This window comes from Schistocerca americana, chromosome 4 (genome assembly GCF_021461395.2).
Source record: "Schistocerca americana isolate TAMUIC-IGC-003095 chromosome 4, iqSchAmer2.1, whole genome shotgun sequence".
In the NCBI taxonomy this organism is placed as follows: Eukaryota; Metazoa; Arthropoda; class Insecta; order Orthoptera; family Acrididae; genus Schistocerca; species Schistocerca americana.
In genome coordinates this window covers 506,483,919-506,502,896 of record NC_060122.1, presented here as the reverse complement: position 1 = coordinate 506,502,896, position 18,978 = coordinate 506,483,919, and the positions used below count along the sequence as shown (strand labels likewise).

Sequence of the window (18,978 nt, the reverse complement as noted above, 5' to 3'; positions counted from 1 at the left end):
AATCAGATGGAGCCAAGTCCGGACTGTAGGGAGGGTGAGGAACAATTTTCCAACCCATTTTCCTGATTTTCTCCTGCGTCATAATGGTTGTATGGGGTTTGGCATTGTCATGGTGTAGTCTGATGATCTGACTCTGAAGCTGTGGTCTATGGGTCTTAATAGCACGTCGCAGCTTGTCCAGTGATAAACTGTAACGGTGCCGGTTAATTGTGGAGCCAGGTTCCAAAAAGTCAATGAAAATGACACCACACTGATCCCAGAAGAAGGAGGCCATCACCTTTCGGCCTGCTGTTCGTGAAAGTCTTGGTTTCGTCTTTCGAGGGGAACCCTGGATGACGCCACTCCATGGATTGGGTTTTGCTCTCAGGTTCGGACAAAAACAATCATGTTTCATCCTAGGTAATGACGCCGTCAAAACACTGTTTCCACTCTTCAGTATAGGTCTTCCTGAGAGCCTCGCACACATTCTTCCTCATCGTTTTCATTTCTCTTGTCAATAATCTAGGCAGCCAACGTCCAAAATTTTTTCTGTACCCTAGTGACTCTACCAGTGATACCACACTACCCAATGACAAACTAGTCATTTCAGCAAGCTCTCGTGTTGTCACACATCTGTCATTTTGGATGATTTCATCAATGGTCTCCTTATTCACATCACTCACTGCCGTCAATGGTCAACCGCATCGTGGATTGTCCAGTAGAGAGAAATCACCTTTAAACCTCTGCAACCACCGCTGGATACTGCTGCGATCCACTGTGTCCTCCGCATAAACAGGAAGGAACTTCCTGTGAATCATTGTGGCAGAATCATCGCCTGTCTTGAAGAGGGAACTCCATCACCGACCGTTGTCGCAACCGACATCTACTTCACGGTCCATTATGGGTCACCTGTAAATAAAAGAAAATAGTTTTATATACCAAATTATAGCAAAATGTTCCAAGTACGTTCACAAAAAATTTCATTCTCCTCCTGCAAAAAATAAAAAAATAGAGACGTCTGTGCAAAACCTTTTGAACGACATTTGTATGTAGTAATTCATTTTCAAAAAATAATCTACACGTTTACAGAAAATCTACTTTTTGAACTTTATTATTGGCAAAATCCATGATAACAGTACTGATTTAAGTTCAACGGGAAGAAGGGGCCCAATTAATGATAAGACTCACAAGTGTTTAGAGGCCTGTCATTGATGTAAAACAGCTGTCGTGTTTATATGTAATATAAAATTCTAATGTGGTAGCTTTGATTATGGGTTTATAGTTATGCCAGTGACGGATCGTGCTCTGTTTCTATGCCCCCGTCTCCCCGCCCTCGCTCTCGGCAACTGGCGCCTGAGTAGGGCCGGTTCTGGTGAGTTCACTGTAGTTTCGTAGTTTAATATTATTTTCGCTACATGAGATGTGGAGTGGTATGTAGCCTGTTTCATCTTACATGGAGCTACTCGAGTGAAAGCGAATCTTCCAAGTTTGTTTCAAGCCCAGTGTTATAAATTAAGGATATGTACACACTGATTAAAAACAAGGCATTGATTCTGCCAACGCCAGTACACTGAAGAATGTAATCCTCAGCGTTACAGCTGCCGTTACACTTTCCCTGGGTAATGGTAAATTCAAAACTGCGCCTAAACTATTTTCTTCGGTCCTAGAGAAAGCCTTCAGATATCAAAATGGAGAAAAAAGAGGACGAATACCTGCTGGCCGAACACACTTGCATCACGGTCGTTTTTCTTAGAGCATTGCACTGTTTTGCTGTAATGCAGGTACTCTTATTGAACGGAACGACTTCATACAGTGCGCTATAACATGTATATAACCAGCATATCCAAAAGAAAATAGTGCAAATTAATAGTAACTTGGTAGAACCAGTTAGTGCAAATTAATAGTAACGTGGTAGAACCAGTTGATGAAATTTTATATTTAAAGCACGTGGAGACTATGGACAGGAAAAGTGATGAACAGAAAAATAAAAATGACCGGAAATGGTGTCGGTAAAGTAAATAAGCTTTTATTAATTGTTATGGACTTTCATTTACAACATACTTTTAAAGAGATACTGCTAAACACGAAGTAAACTCTGCCACACACCCTAAGGTGATACGTTGATTGTAGATGTAGATGTTTATGTAAGCTTCATAACCTGAAAATATATTTTAATGGCATTAATTATTGAATAAGTCGTTTGTTGTGAAATCTCAATCAATCCAGAAAATTAAGTTTAACCGCAAAATTTTGAAACAATTGTACTATCATGTAGAAGACTTCATTAAAAAGAATAAATATTTTTCAAATGGCTCTTGTTTAGCGCTGGGAATTACCAGAGAGAGAGAGAGAGAGAGAGAGAGAGAGAGAGAGAGAGAGAGAGAGAGATATGGGTCAGGGAACAGACGTTATTAGAACTGTAATGAAGGTTAATGTGACATGGAGGCAAGCGATTGGATGGTGGGGAACTATGTATATTTTTAAAATTTATCCCAAGTGATTAAAAAATACAGAGGTGACTACTAATGGATGATGGATACATGGCAGTAGAAAACGGAGGAGTTGCAAGGGTGCTTTTAGCAGAAAACTGTAATGCATGGTAAGGTGTAGAGGTCTTTATCTAGCAGAGTATGGCAAAAGGCTACGACGACGACGATGATGTTGATACAGGCATTTAATACAAAATGTTGGTAATTAGGAGCGGTAGAATTTCGTTCCACTCGAGTATGAGGAAATTACACTCGATCGATAGTTGAATGGGAATGTGTCCTGTTTCATAAGGAGCATCAATTAAGGGGATGTATATCACGTAATAATTCGTAAGGTGCAAGGAAGTCCTCAATGTACCGCTTACAAACGTTACCCATTCACTGAATTATGTTCTTAATGAAAAAAGAAACATTGGTTTGAAAATGAATTAATTCCTGCCAACTTCTATAGTCCGAGACACAACAAGCAGTCTCTCCTTTTCGCCGCGGGAAGTAGGACAATAATGGTTTGGGCTTAGGAGTATATTTTGTTTCCTCCATGCGCCCTTCTGAGATTCCCTTGCCTCAGTGGCTACACATTCACACACAAAAAAGAAGAACGCAAGCCGTACGTTAGGGGTTTTCTAGTGGTCCTCCAGCAACAATTACTGGCATCTCGTGACCTCATGTTAATTGAGTTAGTAAAAAGAGAAAAATCGCTGATAACCTTCAAATGCAAGTGAATTCATCCATCTCTCTTTCATGTTTTTCTGCGGCTTTCTGGTATTTCAGCCAGAAAAGCTGTGCGACGTGTTACTAAGATGAACATGTGTGTTTAAATGACAACGGCGGCATTTTTCTTTCTTCATGTGTACAAAAACCTATCTTAAGGTAAAATTCCTTTCCTAAATAAAAAATTGTTCATTTTATTAGCCATTAACTCTGTTATTTGATTATATAAAGCAGGCATACACATTCAATGAAGCTTGAAGTCACGTGAATGGTGTTCGAAAGGCCAGTCGTAATGTTACCTGTATCAGTGTGGGGAAAGGTTATTAAGAAAGATATTGTTCTGTTTCATAAGTTTTAGAAGCTCTTACAAAATGGATCTTTAAAATATATGTCGTTGTGCGGTATACAGTTCTGCATAGGTAGACCTTCAGTTATCTGTTACAAGTGCTGCTTTAGCCCAGAAAAAATCTTTCGAAAGAATCCGTAGTACGGTAATAAATGCCTGTTACATCCTCCTACCTTAATAATACACGATGACATGAATAGATTACTGTAGGTGTAAGATAAGGAATATAGACACTCCTTAAAAATGAAGGGGACGCTCTGTTAGGAAATAAGGTAATTGTGAATGTACACGCTGCTTCAAAATGAATATATAGCTTTTAAGGTTTTGTAGCACATATTACATTCACCTTACAGTTATAAGTAATACACCAACTGAAATAGAAACAGAACAGTTTTTCTTACAGTTATTCAGTGTGAACACCGATCACACATCGAGTCGATAGGCGAGTTGTTCCGAAACCTTGACAGTGTGTCAGGAGTAACTGCTGCAATAACACTGTTTCCAAAGTCGGATGGATCAGCTGGTATCGGAGTCACATACACATGATCGCGTCAGGTCGTGTGTGAACGTGGTCATGCATAAAATTCTGTGTCAACCGATCCCTTGCGCGCAATCCACCGGTCGGATACAACGTCGTTTAACCAGTCTCGTACTGAGTTATGCCATTGAGACGGCGCACCATCTTGCTGTCAAACAAAGATGTGTTGTTCAACATCAGTTACAGTTGATTTACCGGAAAAGAAAGGCCCATAAACTTTCCGGGGGGATGTTTGTTGGGGGCTAAGCGTGGAAGACTCGCACTCGTTCAGCACATCTTTCAGTCACTCTTTGTCATTCCATACCCTTCCCATTGCGCACTGGTGTACTGTTTGAGTTGCTCTATCATTTGGTGTATTATTTACAATTGTAAGTTGAACATAATAAATGTTACAACGCCTTAAAACCGGTTGTTCATTTTGAAACACCCTGTATTATTTATTTACTTTTGTTTCGGTATATTTACAAATACTACGAAAATACCTGAGATAGCTGTAATGATATGGTTTTTCATCATAACTGCTTAACTCACAATAAGAGCAAAAGTTGCACGAAGAAACTCTTTTCGCTAGGACATTCAGTAACCCATGGTACAACTAAAATGTACACTGTATTCTGAATATATCTTTTGTAGAATATGTGTTGCCTAGTCGTGCTCGTTATATGCTGCTCATCCCCCGTAAAAAATCACGGAGTACTCTGTAGACCTGGATATTATTCGTAGAATTAACGCGAGTGTTGGGCGTTGACGCTTTAGTTGATCACAAAGATAGATGTGACTAATGCGCCGTATTGTATACAGGGCATTTAAAGTAACTTTCCTGTGGAAGTAAACCCAGCCAGCGGTATTTTCGGGGATTATTCTTTTTACACTACGAACGTGAAAAAGGTCCCATGCATGCTGTTGTATAAACCGTTATTAGATGCACATTTTCAAAAGGCGTACCGCTTGACTTTAGTTCTGACGCCGCGGATACAGCAGAGAAACGCAGAAACTCTAGTTACGACCGCAGTTAGTAAAAGAAACATTATGTGAAGCATCTTGAGAATGAAGCTGCATGTAGCATGTGTCTGTTGTACAACACGCTCTACAGTTCGCAACTGCGATACCTTGTCGGAAAAGACGATTTTGTACAATATACGACATCTCGCAAATAAGGGATACCAAAATAAACACAAAATTTTCTGTGGACATATGTCCCGTTGAGATTTATCCCTGTGGTACGAACAATATTTTGGAAACCATGCCTGCGGTGCACCTCACAGTTGTATTACGTCCATGTGTCTGTAGTTTCTTTACGCAAACCTTTACCGGTCTGTTAAGAGCATATTTTCAGACTGTACTTAAAATTTATCTACCCTGTCCTCCTACAGACAAAGTAAACTTGGGTCTCACGACCGTGTAATATCATACCTGTGCGACAGTTTTCTTAGCAGTTGTGCGGAATTCATTTTTCTTGACCTTCTGGGCCACTTGTGAACTGAGAATACTACACTGGATTGTCATTCAAGAACAACTGCGCAATAGTTAACGCTGAATGCTTCACTGTTGTGGCCAGTGATTGCTAAGGAGAACTGTCCACAGCAATCTATGAAGAAGACTGGCTAAAATTACATGTATTAATGCAGTAGCTAGTAGATATATACGCGACAGGACACTTCCATGTGATAGAAGAGTTAAAGAGGTCCCGCAGGACGTCGTTTTTAGAAGGCCAAGTACAAAAGAGAGCGTCTCGCGTGGGTTGCTGAAATCGCCGATAGGCCCGCTGAATACTAGAAACAGATAGGCTGGTCAAATAGTTTAGAACTGAGGATCTTACTTCACAAGTCAGCTACTAGAAGATACCCGTGCAAGACAGTTAGAAACAATTTCCACGCGTAAAAAGCTGTTCTCAACGCTGAAGTTGTTTTGAATACCGCACTGCTTCTAGTAGGCATGATCCTGTTACAGATGATATGCCCTTACTTTCTTCCAACCTCTAAACTGAATTACTCGCCAGTTGTAGCAAGACATATACACTCCTGGAAATGGAAAAAAGAACACATTGACACCGGTGTGTCAGACCCACCATACTTGCTCCGGACACTGCGAGAGGGCTGTACAAGCAATGATCACACGCACGGCACAGCGGACACACCAGGAACCGCGGTGTTGGCCGTCGAATGGCGCTAGCTGCGCAGCATTTGTGCACCGCCGCCGTCAGTGTCAGCCAGTTTGCCGTGGCATACGCAGCTCCATCGCAGTCTTTAACACTGGTAGCATGCCGCGACAGCGTGGACGTGAACCGTATGTGCAGTTGACGGACTTTGAGCGAGGGCGTATAGTGGGCATGCGGGAGGCCGGGTGGACGTACCGCCGAATTGCTCAACACGTGGGGCGTGAGGTCTCCACAGTACATCGATGTTGTCGCCAGTGGTCGGCGGAAGGTGCACGTGCCCGTCGACCTGGGACCGGACCGCAGCGACGCACGAATGCACGCCAAGACCGTAGGATCCTACGCAGTGCCGTAGGGGACCGCACCGCCACTTCCCAGCAAATTAGGGACACTGTTGCTCCTGGGGTATCGGCGAGGACCATTCGCAACCGTCTCCATGAAGCTGGGCTACGGTCCCGCACACCGTTAGGCCGTCTTCCGCTCACGCCCCAACATCGTGCAGCCCGCCTCCAGTGGTGTCGCGACAGGCGTGAATGGAGGGACGAATGGAGACGTGTCGTCTTCAGCGATGAGAGTCGCTTCTGCCTTGGTGCCAATGATGGTCGTATGCGTGTTTGGCGCCGTGCAGGTGAGCGCCACAATCAGGACTGCATACGACCGAGGCACACAGGGCCAACACCCGGCATCATGGTGTGGGGAGCGATCTCCTACACTGGCCGTACACCACTGGTGATCGTCGAGGGGACACTGAATAGTGCACGGTACATCCAAACCGTCATCGAACCCATCGTTCTACCATTCCTAGACCGGCAAGGGAACTTGCTGTTCCAACAGAACAATGCACGTCCGCATGTATCCCGTGCCACCCAACGTGCTCTAGAAGGTGTAAGTCAACTACCCTGGCCAGCAAGATCACCGGATCTGTCCCCCATTGAGCATGTTTGGGACTGGATGAAGCGTCGTCTCACGCGGTCTGCACGTCCAGCACGAACGCTGGTCCAACTGAGGCGCCAGGTGGAAATGGCATGGCAAGCCGTTCCACAGGACTACATCCAGCATCTCTACGATCGTCTCCATGGGAGAATAGCAGCCTGCATTGCTGCGAAAGGTGGATATACACTGTACTAGTGCCGACATTGTGCATGCTCTGTTGCCTGTGTCTATGTGCCTGTGGTTCTGTCAGTGTGATCATGTGATGTATCTGACCCCAGGAATGTGTCAATAAAGTTTCGCCTTCCTGGGACAATGAATTCACGGTGTTCTTATTTCAATTTCCAGGAGTGTAGTTTAAAGTGGACACCCAGCCACAGAGCAACTTGTCATTTTTCATATTAACAAAATCATTGCCAGAAGTGAAAGAAGCGGCAAGTAACAGAAGAAAAACAAGATAGACTGGGGAACGAACTCTGTACCTACGGTTTTGGAGTCTGACGCTTTTCCTCTGAGCCGTCAAGCCGCACTTTTACTGTTATATTTAGTTAATTTACATACAAAACAATGGCATGTGAATCTTTTCATATATTTTAAAGTTAAACAATTTGCACTCTCGTTTAAAGGATGTTTACCGCAATTCAAGAGACCATGTTATCCAGTACGTACTGTCTCGAAGATTAGAAGGGTGCGTTGTAGAATATTAAAATTCCAGTGAGTCAGTTCTCCCTCAGCAGCTATATTTCTTCAATATTAAGTGCCTTTTCCCCGATCGTTGTACACATCGAAACTGATGTGACGGACAAATCTTGTAACATTATGAAAGCTTCAGTTAAACGTACCCGTGTGTGTGCCTGCCTAGTTACGATGTATATAAAACAAAATACATCACGCTAATGAAAGTTCGCGGACATTTTATTGAAGGTGACAACGGCCACTTAAGCCAACGCTCGCACGTTATCAAATCTGATTAAGTTTTCACTTTTTTACGCGGACGGTAATAGGTATTCAGCTGCACTAGCGTGTGCGCGCGCTTGTGTGTGTGTGTGTGTGTGTGTGTGTGTGTGTGTGTGTTTTGAAAATGTCGTGTTGGGCAAGTGACAACTCTGTCTGAAGAATAAACAAAAGTTAGGAATTACTTAATTTCTAATAGGAGAAACATTTGCTTTATATTGTAGTTTCATATTCACTGCGAGTTCTTGGGAAACTGTCATTTAAGTTTGTCGCTGTAAGCCAATACTATACACTGATGATAGAACGAGTAATATAGTTTTTATCGCCAGAAACTTTAAATACAGCAAAATGAAACTGGTAGGGTTAGATTGAGTGCTTTATTTACTAAATATTTATGTAACAACAAACTGCCGTACCAATTACTAAAAGAGGTGAGTATTACAGAAGTTAAATTGTTTTATAAATGTCATGATAAAATGGATATCTATGTGAAGGTTCTTTGCCTGGTTTTCAGCAGTGAGATCTAAGTAATTCTGTGTATCGGCGTTGACATAGCTATCGTTCGTCATCGTAACAGCCACACTTAAAATGACCTTCAAACTCAACATTACTGTTGGCAAGCCTCGCGGCCGCTGCGTTGGACGAAGTTCTCCAGCACACCCTTAAGCTCGACGGGAATATCACCGCTGTGAATAATTTCTGGGTTAGGGACACACTGGCGCAATTCTACATTAACACCAGCATCGATACCATAGTACCGAAAGTGCCGAGTTCGTCATTTTCTGCCGTAACATTCCACGCTACATCGCAGTAAACACACACGCTATGGCCACACAACATTTAATTTGGGCATGCAACTATTAAACAGCTGCTGCAAAGATCTTACGCTGAGATATAAACTGACACACATAGTAGATGTACTCAGCCTACATAAGCGGTGCACGCGGATGTTAAACGTCAAGTTGACAAAAGCGATAAGGTGAATAAAAAGAAGAGAAAATAGTTTACCAGTCGAATATCTCAAATGCTAAAATTTGTGCTCTTATAGCTAAAATAAAATAAGAACGAAAACGTAAAACAAAGTAGAACTGCCATGAGTTGTTATAAGGCTTTGAGGATACCTGGGCTGCTCAGTACGCCGCATCGCCGGCCGTCGTGGCCGAGCGGTTCTAGGCGCTACAGTCTGAAACCGCGCGACCGCTGCGGTCGCAGGTTCGAATCCTGCCTCGGGCATGGATGTGTGTGATGTCCTTAGGTTATTTAGGTTTAAGCAGTTCTAAGTTCTAGGGGACTGATGACCTCAGCAGTTAAGTCCCATATTGCTCAGAGCCATTTGAACCATTTTACGCCGCATCGATTATCGTCATGTGGAATGGGTAAATTTTTATTTTCTCGGGAGATTGTTTCTCTGAGATCCCACTTGTTTTGATCCTTATTGGGGAAGTATTAATGTTCCTTTCGGTCTGTCGTTGATAATCGCGGCATACACAAGGGTGCATGTCAGTGAATATTTACGTTAATTGATTTTATCTTACCTTTGAGTATTTCAGTGCCAGTTATTATTATAATGCATTCCAGAGAACACTTTTGCAGTTGCTTCCCCTTACGTAGATACGTTGACAGGAAGTGTAGCTTCGACTGTATGTAACAACCCTAGTAATTAAACTCTATTTTTGCTATATTTCTTGATGGGTAAGTTACTGCTTGCTTCATGGGTGCTATGTGACCCAGTCGATAGATCGTAATAATATTAGAGGTGCTCGTTTTCCCCAACGATAAATATTTTGCGAACCACCTGCTGGACCTAATGAAATTAGTTCCATTGTTTTAAACAGCATGAAACCATTAAGTCAAAAATGACTAACAGTTTGTATTTTCCTTCAAATATGGAAAAACCTTTCACTTTGTTAATGCCAATTAGCGGTTTCTCTTATCTTGTCTTCCTCTTGTAACGTTTGTTGTGGGCAGCAAAAAATACAGGTGAATTGATCTTTTTCTGTGTTATTGGCCATTTCTCTCGTAGAATCATTTGTTAATTATTGATACCCTGCAATTAGTGCTTCCGCTCAGAGCGAATACTATTTTGAAATAGTGCTGCTAAAACGATTAGAAAACGTTGCAATTTAAATAAGCCTTTCATCTGAGGAGAAGGTGTAATGGTATGAAAGGCTGGAGCAGATAGTTAACAAACTGTTCTGTAGGTCTGTCAGGTTAGTAAGCTTAGCCCTCGTGATATTTTACATAGAACGCATTATGACCCAATACTTAAACTATTTTGCTGTGGGCAGCAAGAAATACAGGTGAATTGATCTTTTTCTGTGTTATTGGCCACTTCTCTCCTAGAATTATTTGCATATAAAATTCTTGTGATAGTTAACTATGACACACATCGTCTTGAGCCCCAATATATGATCCTTACGTGAGGCAGGGTAACTCGTGAGAGCATAGTTCAGTTGGCGCAAGTTCGCGAAATTTCTGTGTTCTTGTGCAATAGTCGATCAGTTATGCTTTAACGTGGTATCCCAGGAATGCAGTTGTAACTACGATATTGTTATCCAGCTTTGAGTCTCAGGGATAGTTCCCATGCGTGATAATCGCCAACGGCTACTCCACATCTTTCTCATTACTAAAGAATTCTCTTTCGACCTCATCCCAATCTGAAAGAGAACGGAAAATGTTCAATACTAGAATGTTGGAGAAATTGAAAATGAAACACTCTTCACTCGAGTCAATAAAGAGGTTTTATTTAATTTAACCACGGCCTGTTAAAAGAAGCGAGACGTAGACAACGCAAGAAGTATTTAAATCTATGGGGAAACTATTTATTTCACAGTTTTAATTCGGTTTCTCGCTTGCAATTTTCTGTGACATACCTTCTTTACCTAAAAGCGAAATTGGTCGCTGTTAAGCAGCTTAACCTTGCTTGAATACTGCATTACACGCTCTTTCGTTAATTTTCAGCCGATACCAAGACGGTGATTCTGCAGAGCTTGTTTTATTAGGGCGTATTGACGCAACAATTCGGAGGTTCTCCAGTTATAGTGAATATGTCTCTTGGCGGAAGCTTGTGAAGGTCCTATGGCATGCTCGTGGAGAGTGTGAAGATATTATGGGGGGAGCGTGTGTAGGTACTGTGGCCAGACCACGATGTGCAGTAATTAAGAATCTCATTTTTGAGATACTGATGTTACATGAACACAAACTGGCACAATAACTTGTCTGAGACAAGGTACAGTGTGAACGAAGTGTGGAGCTAAGCAAGTCAACTCAGAGAAATATGCTTAGAGCGTTGTAATGCTAGTGAATCACACAGGAGACACGATCGTATGTCAATGTAACTTCGTAAACACACATACCATCGGCAGGTATGTAAATGATAATAGAATCGTCTTTTCTGTGACCTCACTGTGGGTTTAAATATGGCCGGCTTGTCGAACCATGAAATATCCAGATTTTTCGGGCATTAAGTCGTAACGATGGCCCTATGTTGGACTGCATGGGATCATCAGGGAAGGCACACACGTCGTCAAGATTCCGGTCGACCATCACAAGGGAGCATCGCTTTGTTGTGCACCAAGCACATTGTTCCCATTCAGATCTGTGCCTGCCATCCGAGAACAAGAAATGGACTCCCTGCAACGTTCGATATCATCTAATTCCAGTGGTTGGAAACTATCAGCAGCCGGATTTGGGAATCACTGTATTGTGCGTGTCCCCCACCCGTTAACTCCACAACACGAACGGTTGCTTTCGGGGTGGTGCCGTGACTGGGAAGCACGGACTGGTGATGCATTGTGTTCATCGATGAATCTTGGTTCTGCACAACTTTGAATGACCATCGTTGGCGAGTATGGCAACGACGTGGAGGGATGTCCGTTTCTTCCAATGTTTCGTAGAGGTACAAGGTGTTACTCCTGGCATCATGGTGGGGGAACCGTCGGGAATGATTTTAGGTCACGGGTGGTGGTGATTGAGGGAACTCTGACGGCAGAACGGTACTTCAGACATCAAAATGGTTCAAATGGCTCCGAGCACTATAGGACTTAACATCTGTGGTCATCAGTCCCCTAGAACTTAGAACTACTTAAACCTAACTAACCTAAGGACATGACACACATCCATGCCCGAGGCAGGATTCGAACCTGCGACCGTAGCGGTCGCGCGGTGCCAGACTGAAGCGCCTAGAACCGCTCGGCCACGCGGCCTGCCCTTCATACATCCTATGGTCTTATGTATTATCTCTCATGCGACGGTGTAGTGGTGTAGGACAATGCTCGTCCACATATGGCACGTTTCTCTGTGAATTGCCTGCGTGAGGTTGGGTCATTTCTGCTGCCAGCAAGATCCCCAGATCAGTCCCCGATAGAACAAATGTGGGCTTAAATCGGACGTAACAACGTCCCAGTGCCGGTATCAGGGATATCAAGGACAAGTTACAGCAGTTGTGGACCAGCTTGCCTCAGAAGGGGATACAACGGCTTTACGACACCTGTCCGACTCGAATTAGTGCATGCATCCAGGCCACAGGGTCAGGAACTTCATATTCATAAGAGAGCTCATACTGGCAGGGTCATTGTAAATTTGACTCGATTTTGTAACCACCGAAATGATATCATATACCCTCTCAGCCCTCAGCCCGCGAAGTTAAAGTTTATTTCGACCTTCCTGTCTGGGCGCTTCGCTTACATTGTCAGATATCTTGTCATCTGGTTGTAAAGTGAAAAACCTGAAAGTCAGCTTTTCACGCGCTCGTTTTGAAATTTGAATCACTGGTGAACTGTTGGGAAATTAGTCGATTTGCTTCTGTGGAATGCGAATAGCACGGGTGCTTAATAACTTTCTGATATTACTGTATAGACGGCCAAGTCTGCAGGCATTGGTCCAGATTCAGTTGGAGAGGGAGGGGGTTAGGTGCGTCACAGTTTGTTACTCTCTCTTCCACCCCCTCCCCTCCCACGGGAATGTAACTTCCGTTCGCACCTATGATGTGTCACAGTGAACACGAATTTAACAATGAGAATATAAAAAGCTGTGATAAAAATAGTGTTTAATAACAATATAATGCTTAATAATTCTTGATAATGATCATTTGCTTGGGTCAGGAATTAATGTTCAAAGAAATACAGCATTCGTCGCTATATTTGATAAGTACATGTGGGTAAATTTGATTTAAGGGGATACGGAATCACCTATCCCCGCAATGTTAATATATGCCTACTATAGGGAACATTTTCTCACAAACTACTGGAGACAGAGAGGTAAAAATTTTACTGTATGTGCATTCATATGTTACAACAATACTGAAACAACAGTTTATTGTCAAAGTATTTTCTTACAGAGATATTGTACATTTATTTTTAAGTAAATTTTTTCCATCGCTTTTTACTAGACTATCACCCCTAAGTCTTTTGTAAATCAAGTAATTAAAAAATCGTTGTTTCAGTATGTAATAGGGACCTATGTCACTACGTCATAAAAATTTCAGACTTCTAGGTTGACCAGTACCTGAGATAATGTTCCTATATGAAGTAAAAAGTAAACTTACGGGAAACGGAGAAAGAAGATTAAAACATTCCTGATCCGTAGCTAATACCCCCTTCACAGTCTTCATAATCATCTTCAAGTCTTCTTTTGGCACCCCTCTGCACCTGTCTTGCTTTTTTCACTAATGTCTTGATTATATTATCAGCATGCCTTAGTCTGTGCTGATCTAAAAAGAACATAGCACGTACAGTACGGGAACCAACACACATACCCAACTTTTGAAGGACCTGGCATTTAGTTATATTTCCAAGATTGAAGGTTGCCACAGCATCATACACACCAAAATGTAGTGTATTAATTCCGACAAACACTGTTTTTGGGAGACGATGCCATATCACACTATTCAAGCACTCGTTGGGGTTCTGCGTTTTTCCGTGAAGACATTTCATCAGAAGACTTCTGTCAGCCAGATCTCTGAAAATGGGCTTTATTTCTGCCATGATGGCTGATGGTAGACTGTGGTGGTGAATGTATTTCTCTCCTGTTGTTAGTCCCCTATTTTATTTACACCAGCTGTCTTCACCTTTGGGGCACAAACCATGTTGTGGATGCTCATCCGTGGATGCGGTGTGGAAATATAAAGCCCATATAGCTCTCCTCATTTCTTCAAGATTGCCTGTATTTTGCCTGATTGCAAGGCCATAGCAGTTCTGAATGTGGTCTATTATGGAATCAGTCAATCTTCCTCTGCCATCCAAGGTTTTCCCATCATCTAGTTTTTTCCCTTTCATAACTGATTTTAACCTTCTCAGCCTGGCACCCATTCTCTTCTGCACATGTCCTATACATTCAAGTTTGCTTATATTTACACTGTTCCCATATGGTTTGCTTTCCAAAACTTCTTTGAATGCTTTAGAGTCACCATCTCCCAGATATTTGACATAGCGAACATTATACCACTGTGAAGAGCGATGAAAAATTTTCTTCACCCCAGCAACCTCCATGCCACCACTACTACCATAATAATTAGCAATACAGTCATCACTGTGTTCATTTTTCAGCCTGCCTGTGCACCTACAGTATTTAGACATTATTGCAACATCAATAACCTTGCCAGTATCAACACTAGTTGCTGTTACAACACCATTGTTGGAGGTGTGGCCCCTTTTCTGCCACGTTCCATCAAACGCCACTGTGAGGTCACGACTGCCGTCATTTTCTTCCACTGCTTCTTCCACAGCAACCTGCATTGACTTCTGTGCTACATCTTCAACTGCAGATCCTAGTACATAATTGTAAGCTTCAAACTTTGAAGGTGCACTTGGAAGATTTAGAACACCACATAGCATATCACCAGCTGCTTTGCCCTTACCAATTGCTCGCAATCCATAAACTAACCTAATATTTACACTATAAAGTTCAGTTTTCTTGTATCCATTATTTACAGTTACTGAAACCGAACTTGGAAACTTACAGCTGTATTTACAAACACTGCATATTAAATTAAACTGGGCAGCCAGGCCAACATGGGATTCTACTTTCAGAGAAACGTTTCCATGACATTTTTTGCAGCACAAACTGTTTTCAAGAGCTTCACACAATATATTCGTATCAATGAGTTCAAAAACTTCATTCCCTCTATCAAGTAAATTATATTTCTCTTCCAAATCTCTTAGTTTTTTATGAGAAGCACTGTTTTCATTTGGTGTAAGTTCGTTCGGCAAATCAGTAATAAGTGGATTCACATTTTCCAACAGTGATGATGATGAACTGCTTTGCTTTGCTAATGAATCATTATTTCTTTTCTTTTGCCAGTTCACACGCTTTTTAAATACTTTTGCTTTAGCTCTAGGCATTTTCACTGCGAAAAATGAAGCACTAAATACGAAATAACTCAACAACAACTACTTTCTTATATCACACTGTTTACAAAACAGTCCCGCCACAAAGTCAAAGAGTAACTTGAGGAAACCAGAGAGAAACATTTTCGGGCAACTAGTGTATAAATAGTCGCTGGAAACCGGGATATTTGAATTCATGTCACTTTAAAGGTACTGCCAAAAAGTTCATGGTCAGCCACGAGAGACGTGTATAACTAAAGCACAATACCCGATCTCACAAATATATAAAAATAAAATAGTTATAATTGTAGTAGAGCTATGTATGATACGTCATTTTAAAGAGGAAACATGGCAGAATATAATACGCCAATAAAAAAAAATTCGATTTTTTAACCCAAAATCCGATTCCGTATCCCCTTAAGAGATACACTGACAAAAAAAAAGAATCGAGTCATCGAGAAGAAGTTGTGCGACATAAACGAAAGTCGGTAGGCGTGTTTCTACATCTGAAAGATGATGTCTATTCCGATTTCGCGCCAGTCTCATAAGAGTGGCGCTAGTAGCGCCTCTGTGAGGATGCAATTCAGGTTTGCTTTAAATACACGCTGTAACGGTCGTGAGCGTTAATTAATTTTTGAGACTCGGCGTGGTGAGTTGATGTTAGTCAAGACTGCCTTTAAGGCGGAAAAGACGCCATTGATAACACTTCACCGTGTTTGAACGAGATCATGTTACAGGGCTACGAGAAAATACATGTTGCGTCTGTGATACTGCAGAAAGACTTGGCAGGAATGTAGCCACTGTACATGATTGCTGGCAGCGGTCGTCCCGGGAATGTACGGACACAAGAAGACCGGAATCCGGGCGCCCAAGTGGTACTATCGAGATGGCGCCATCGTGTCAGGCATATGTCACTGCATTTGTAGCAGCAATTCGAGCAGCATTTGACACCACAGGGACGCAAAGAACTGTGTTACAAATTGGTTACTTCAGTTTCAGCTCTGAGGCAGAAGCCTTGTAGTGTGTATTCCACTGACCCCAGACCAACGCTATTTGCAACTTCAGTGGCGTCAAGCGAGAGCTCACTGGAGGGCAGGGTGGGGGTCTGTTGTGTGCCGCGCGGGATTAGCCGAGCGGTCTGAGGCGCTGCAGTCATGGACTCTGCGGCTAGTCCGGGCGGAGGTTCGAGTCCTCTCTCGGGCATGGGTGTGTGTGTTTGTCCTTAGGATAATTTATGTTAAGTAGTGTGTAAGCTTAGGGACTGATGACCTTAGCAGTTAAGTCCCATAAGATATCACACACATTTGAACATTTTTTTGGTCAGTTGTGTTTTCTGATGAAAGCTGGTTCTGCCTCGATGCCAATGATAGCCATGTGTTGGTTAGGAGGCGGCCAGTTGAGGGCCAGCAACCAACCTGCCTGCGTGCTAGGCACACTGGACCTACACCTGGAGCTATGGTCTGGGGTGCAATTTCGTGTGACGGAAGGAGCACTCTCGTGGTTATCTTACGCAGCCTGATTGCAAATTCGTACGTAAATCTGTTCATTCATGGACAGCTTCCCAGGTGGTGTTTTCCAACAGGATAACGCTCGCTCAAATACCGCTGTTGTAACCAAACATGCTCTACAGAGTGTCGACACGTTGCTTCGGCCTGCTGGATCACCATATCTGTCTCCAATCGAGCACATACGGGACATTATCGGACAACTCCAGTGTCATTCACGAACAGCATTACCGTCCCTGTACTGAGCGACAAAGTGCAACAGACATGGAACTCCACCACACAAACTGACATCCAGCACCTGTACAACATAATGTATGCACGTTTGCCTGCTTGCATTCATCGGGTTATTAATGTACCATTATCTTGGAATTACATTTACCTGTGTTCTTGGGATCTTAATCTCTCAAACACGTTACGTAGAGAAATATATTACTGAAATTTTAGTACTTCACATTATTTTTTGGTGTTGCTATTTTTTACGTCAGTGCATAACAGCAACAAACTCCCACAACGGGACGCAGGTCTGCACACTATTATTTCTCTTCGAGTCTGTAAATGAGGGGAATGCTGTTTGTGTCACTCATTTCCGCCTACATTCGAGAAGTCAGTTATTTTTTCTCCTAGTGGATGGACTCTCCCTTCTTGTCTTGGATTACTCAACTTCCCATGGCTTCACGGTTCTGCCTGTGGACTCACGATCCATGTCGGATTTGTCGTCGACTGCATTTGCGGTCAGTCTGTGAAAGGGCGCGGTCGCCTTCCACTGGCTGAAGCGTTCTTTGCATCTGGTAGCCCAGCTCGCCCTTACAGCGATAGCTGAAAAGTATCTTGTGTGTAATTTCTAGAGTTCCTTGCCAATATCGAGGCATAGTTTCCAGGTTACTTTATTTTCCGAAAGTTAGCTCTTAAATTTGGAAATTGATATACGAAAAAAATATAAATGCTTTTACTGGATTTTTTTATATTTTTTATTTTTTTTGGGGGGGGGGGGGGGGGGGGGAGCGTATCAAGACCACCATGATATCCCTCACTGTATCCGCGCCTGTAAGTGTGTAGTCCATTATGGGCTGCTGCCGACGTGACCAAGGAGTTTAAAGTCATTGCGTAAGCTGCATATTCACCAGAGTTGGTTTCTCAAGACTGTTGGGCAGTTACGAGACCTTTTTGAGAGACAAGCTGCTTCTTAACAAAGATACTGAGCTTCACGTGATGAACTAACCGTTAGGCATTGTTGTACTGACTTCCACCACTGTACGTACAGTACCAATGCTGTGGCTCAATGTGGTTAACTGCAAAAGAAAGACAAGTGAAAGCACACATTTCTGACATTCATGGGAATTGGATCTATATCTATATCCGGATCCCACTCCAGCTACTGCCGGGTCTGCGTGCTGAGTCCTCTCCATTTGGCTCGGTCCTCCCACCACTTTTCTTCCTCCACTTGCTGCCAGGTCACACCTCTTCTTTCCACAGATATTCTCACTTCCATTTTCCACCGTGTTGTCGGGCGCCCTCTAGGTCTTTTCCCATCCATCTTTAGTTCTTCCATAATTTTGGGGAGTCTCTGCCCATGAATCCTCTTAACATTATTGGATATATGTCCTAATCTCCTTGTCCTCGTTCCCATCTCTTTGTCCGTCTTCTCCTCCTGCCCCCTCTTCTATCCATCATCTCCTTTCTCGCGCCATCTCTTCCTGCTCCCTCCCCCCCTTTCTGTCCATCTCCTCCTTTTCGCTTTCTATGTCCATTTTCTCTCACCCTCTTTTCACAACCAATTCCCCGCTCTGTCTGACCACGAGCCTTGTTTATTGTTATTGCAGATTCTGGTTCTGTAATAGTGTTATAATCATAAGCCGATAAACTGTAAATAAAAATTTTCTGTTTGCTAGCATCGTTTCACTATTACATATTTTGTATGTTTATGTAATATCTCTATTAAAAATATATACCCTATACGTACCCCACACGTTTATTGCAGTAACGTGTAACCGTTAGAAGTAAATCGATCGAACACCTTTAGAGATTTTTTGTAACAATGTTTCCTCA

At 42.6% G+C, this 18,978-nt stretch overlaps 1 protein-coding gene across 1 annotated transcript in view; it reads left to right on the top strand.

Moving 5' to 3' along the window:
* LOC124612872 (WD repeat-containing protein 47) overlaps positions 1–18,978 on the top strand; it is a 692,566-nt gene that overhangs the window by 50,266 nt on the left and 623,322 nt on the right. The gene's annotated exons all lie outside the window — the stretch shown is intronic.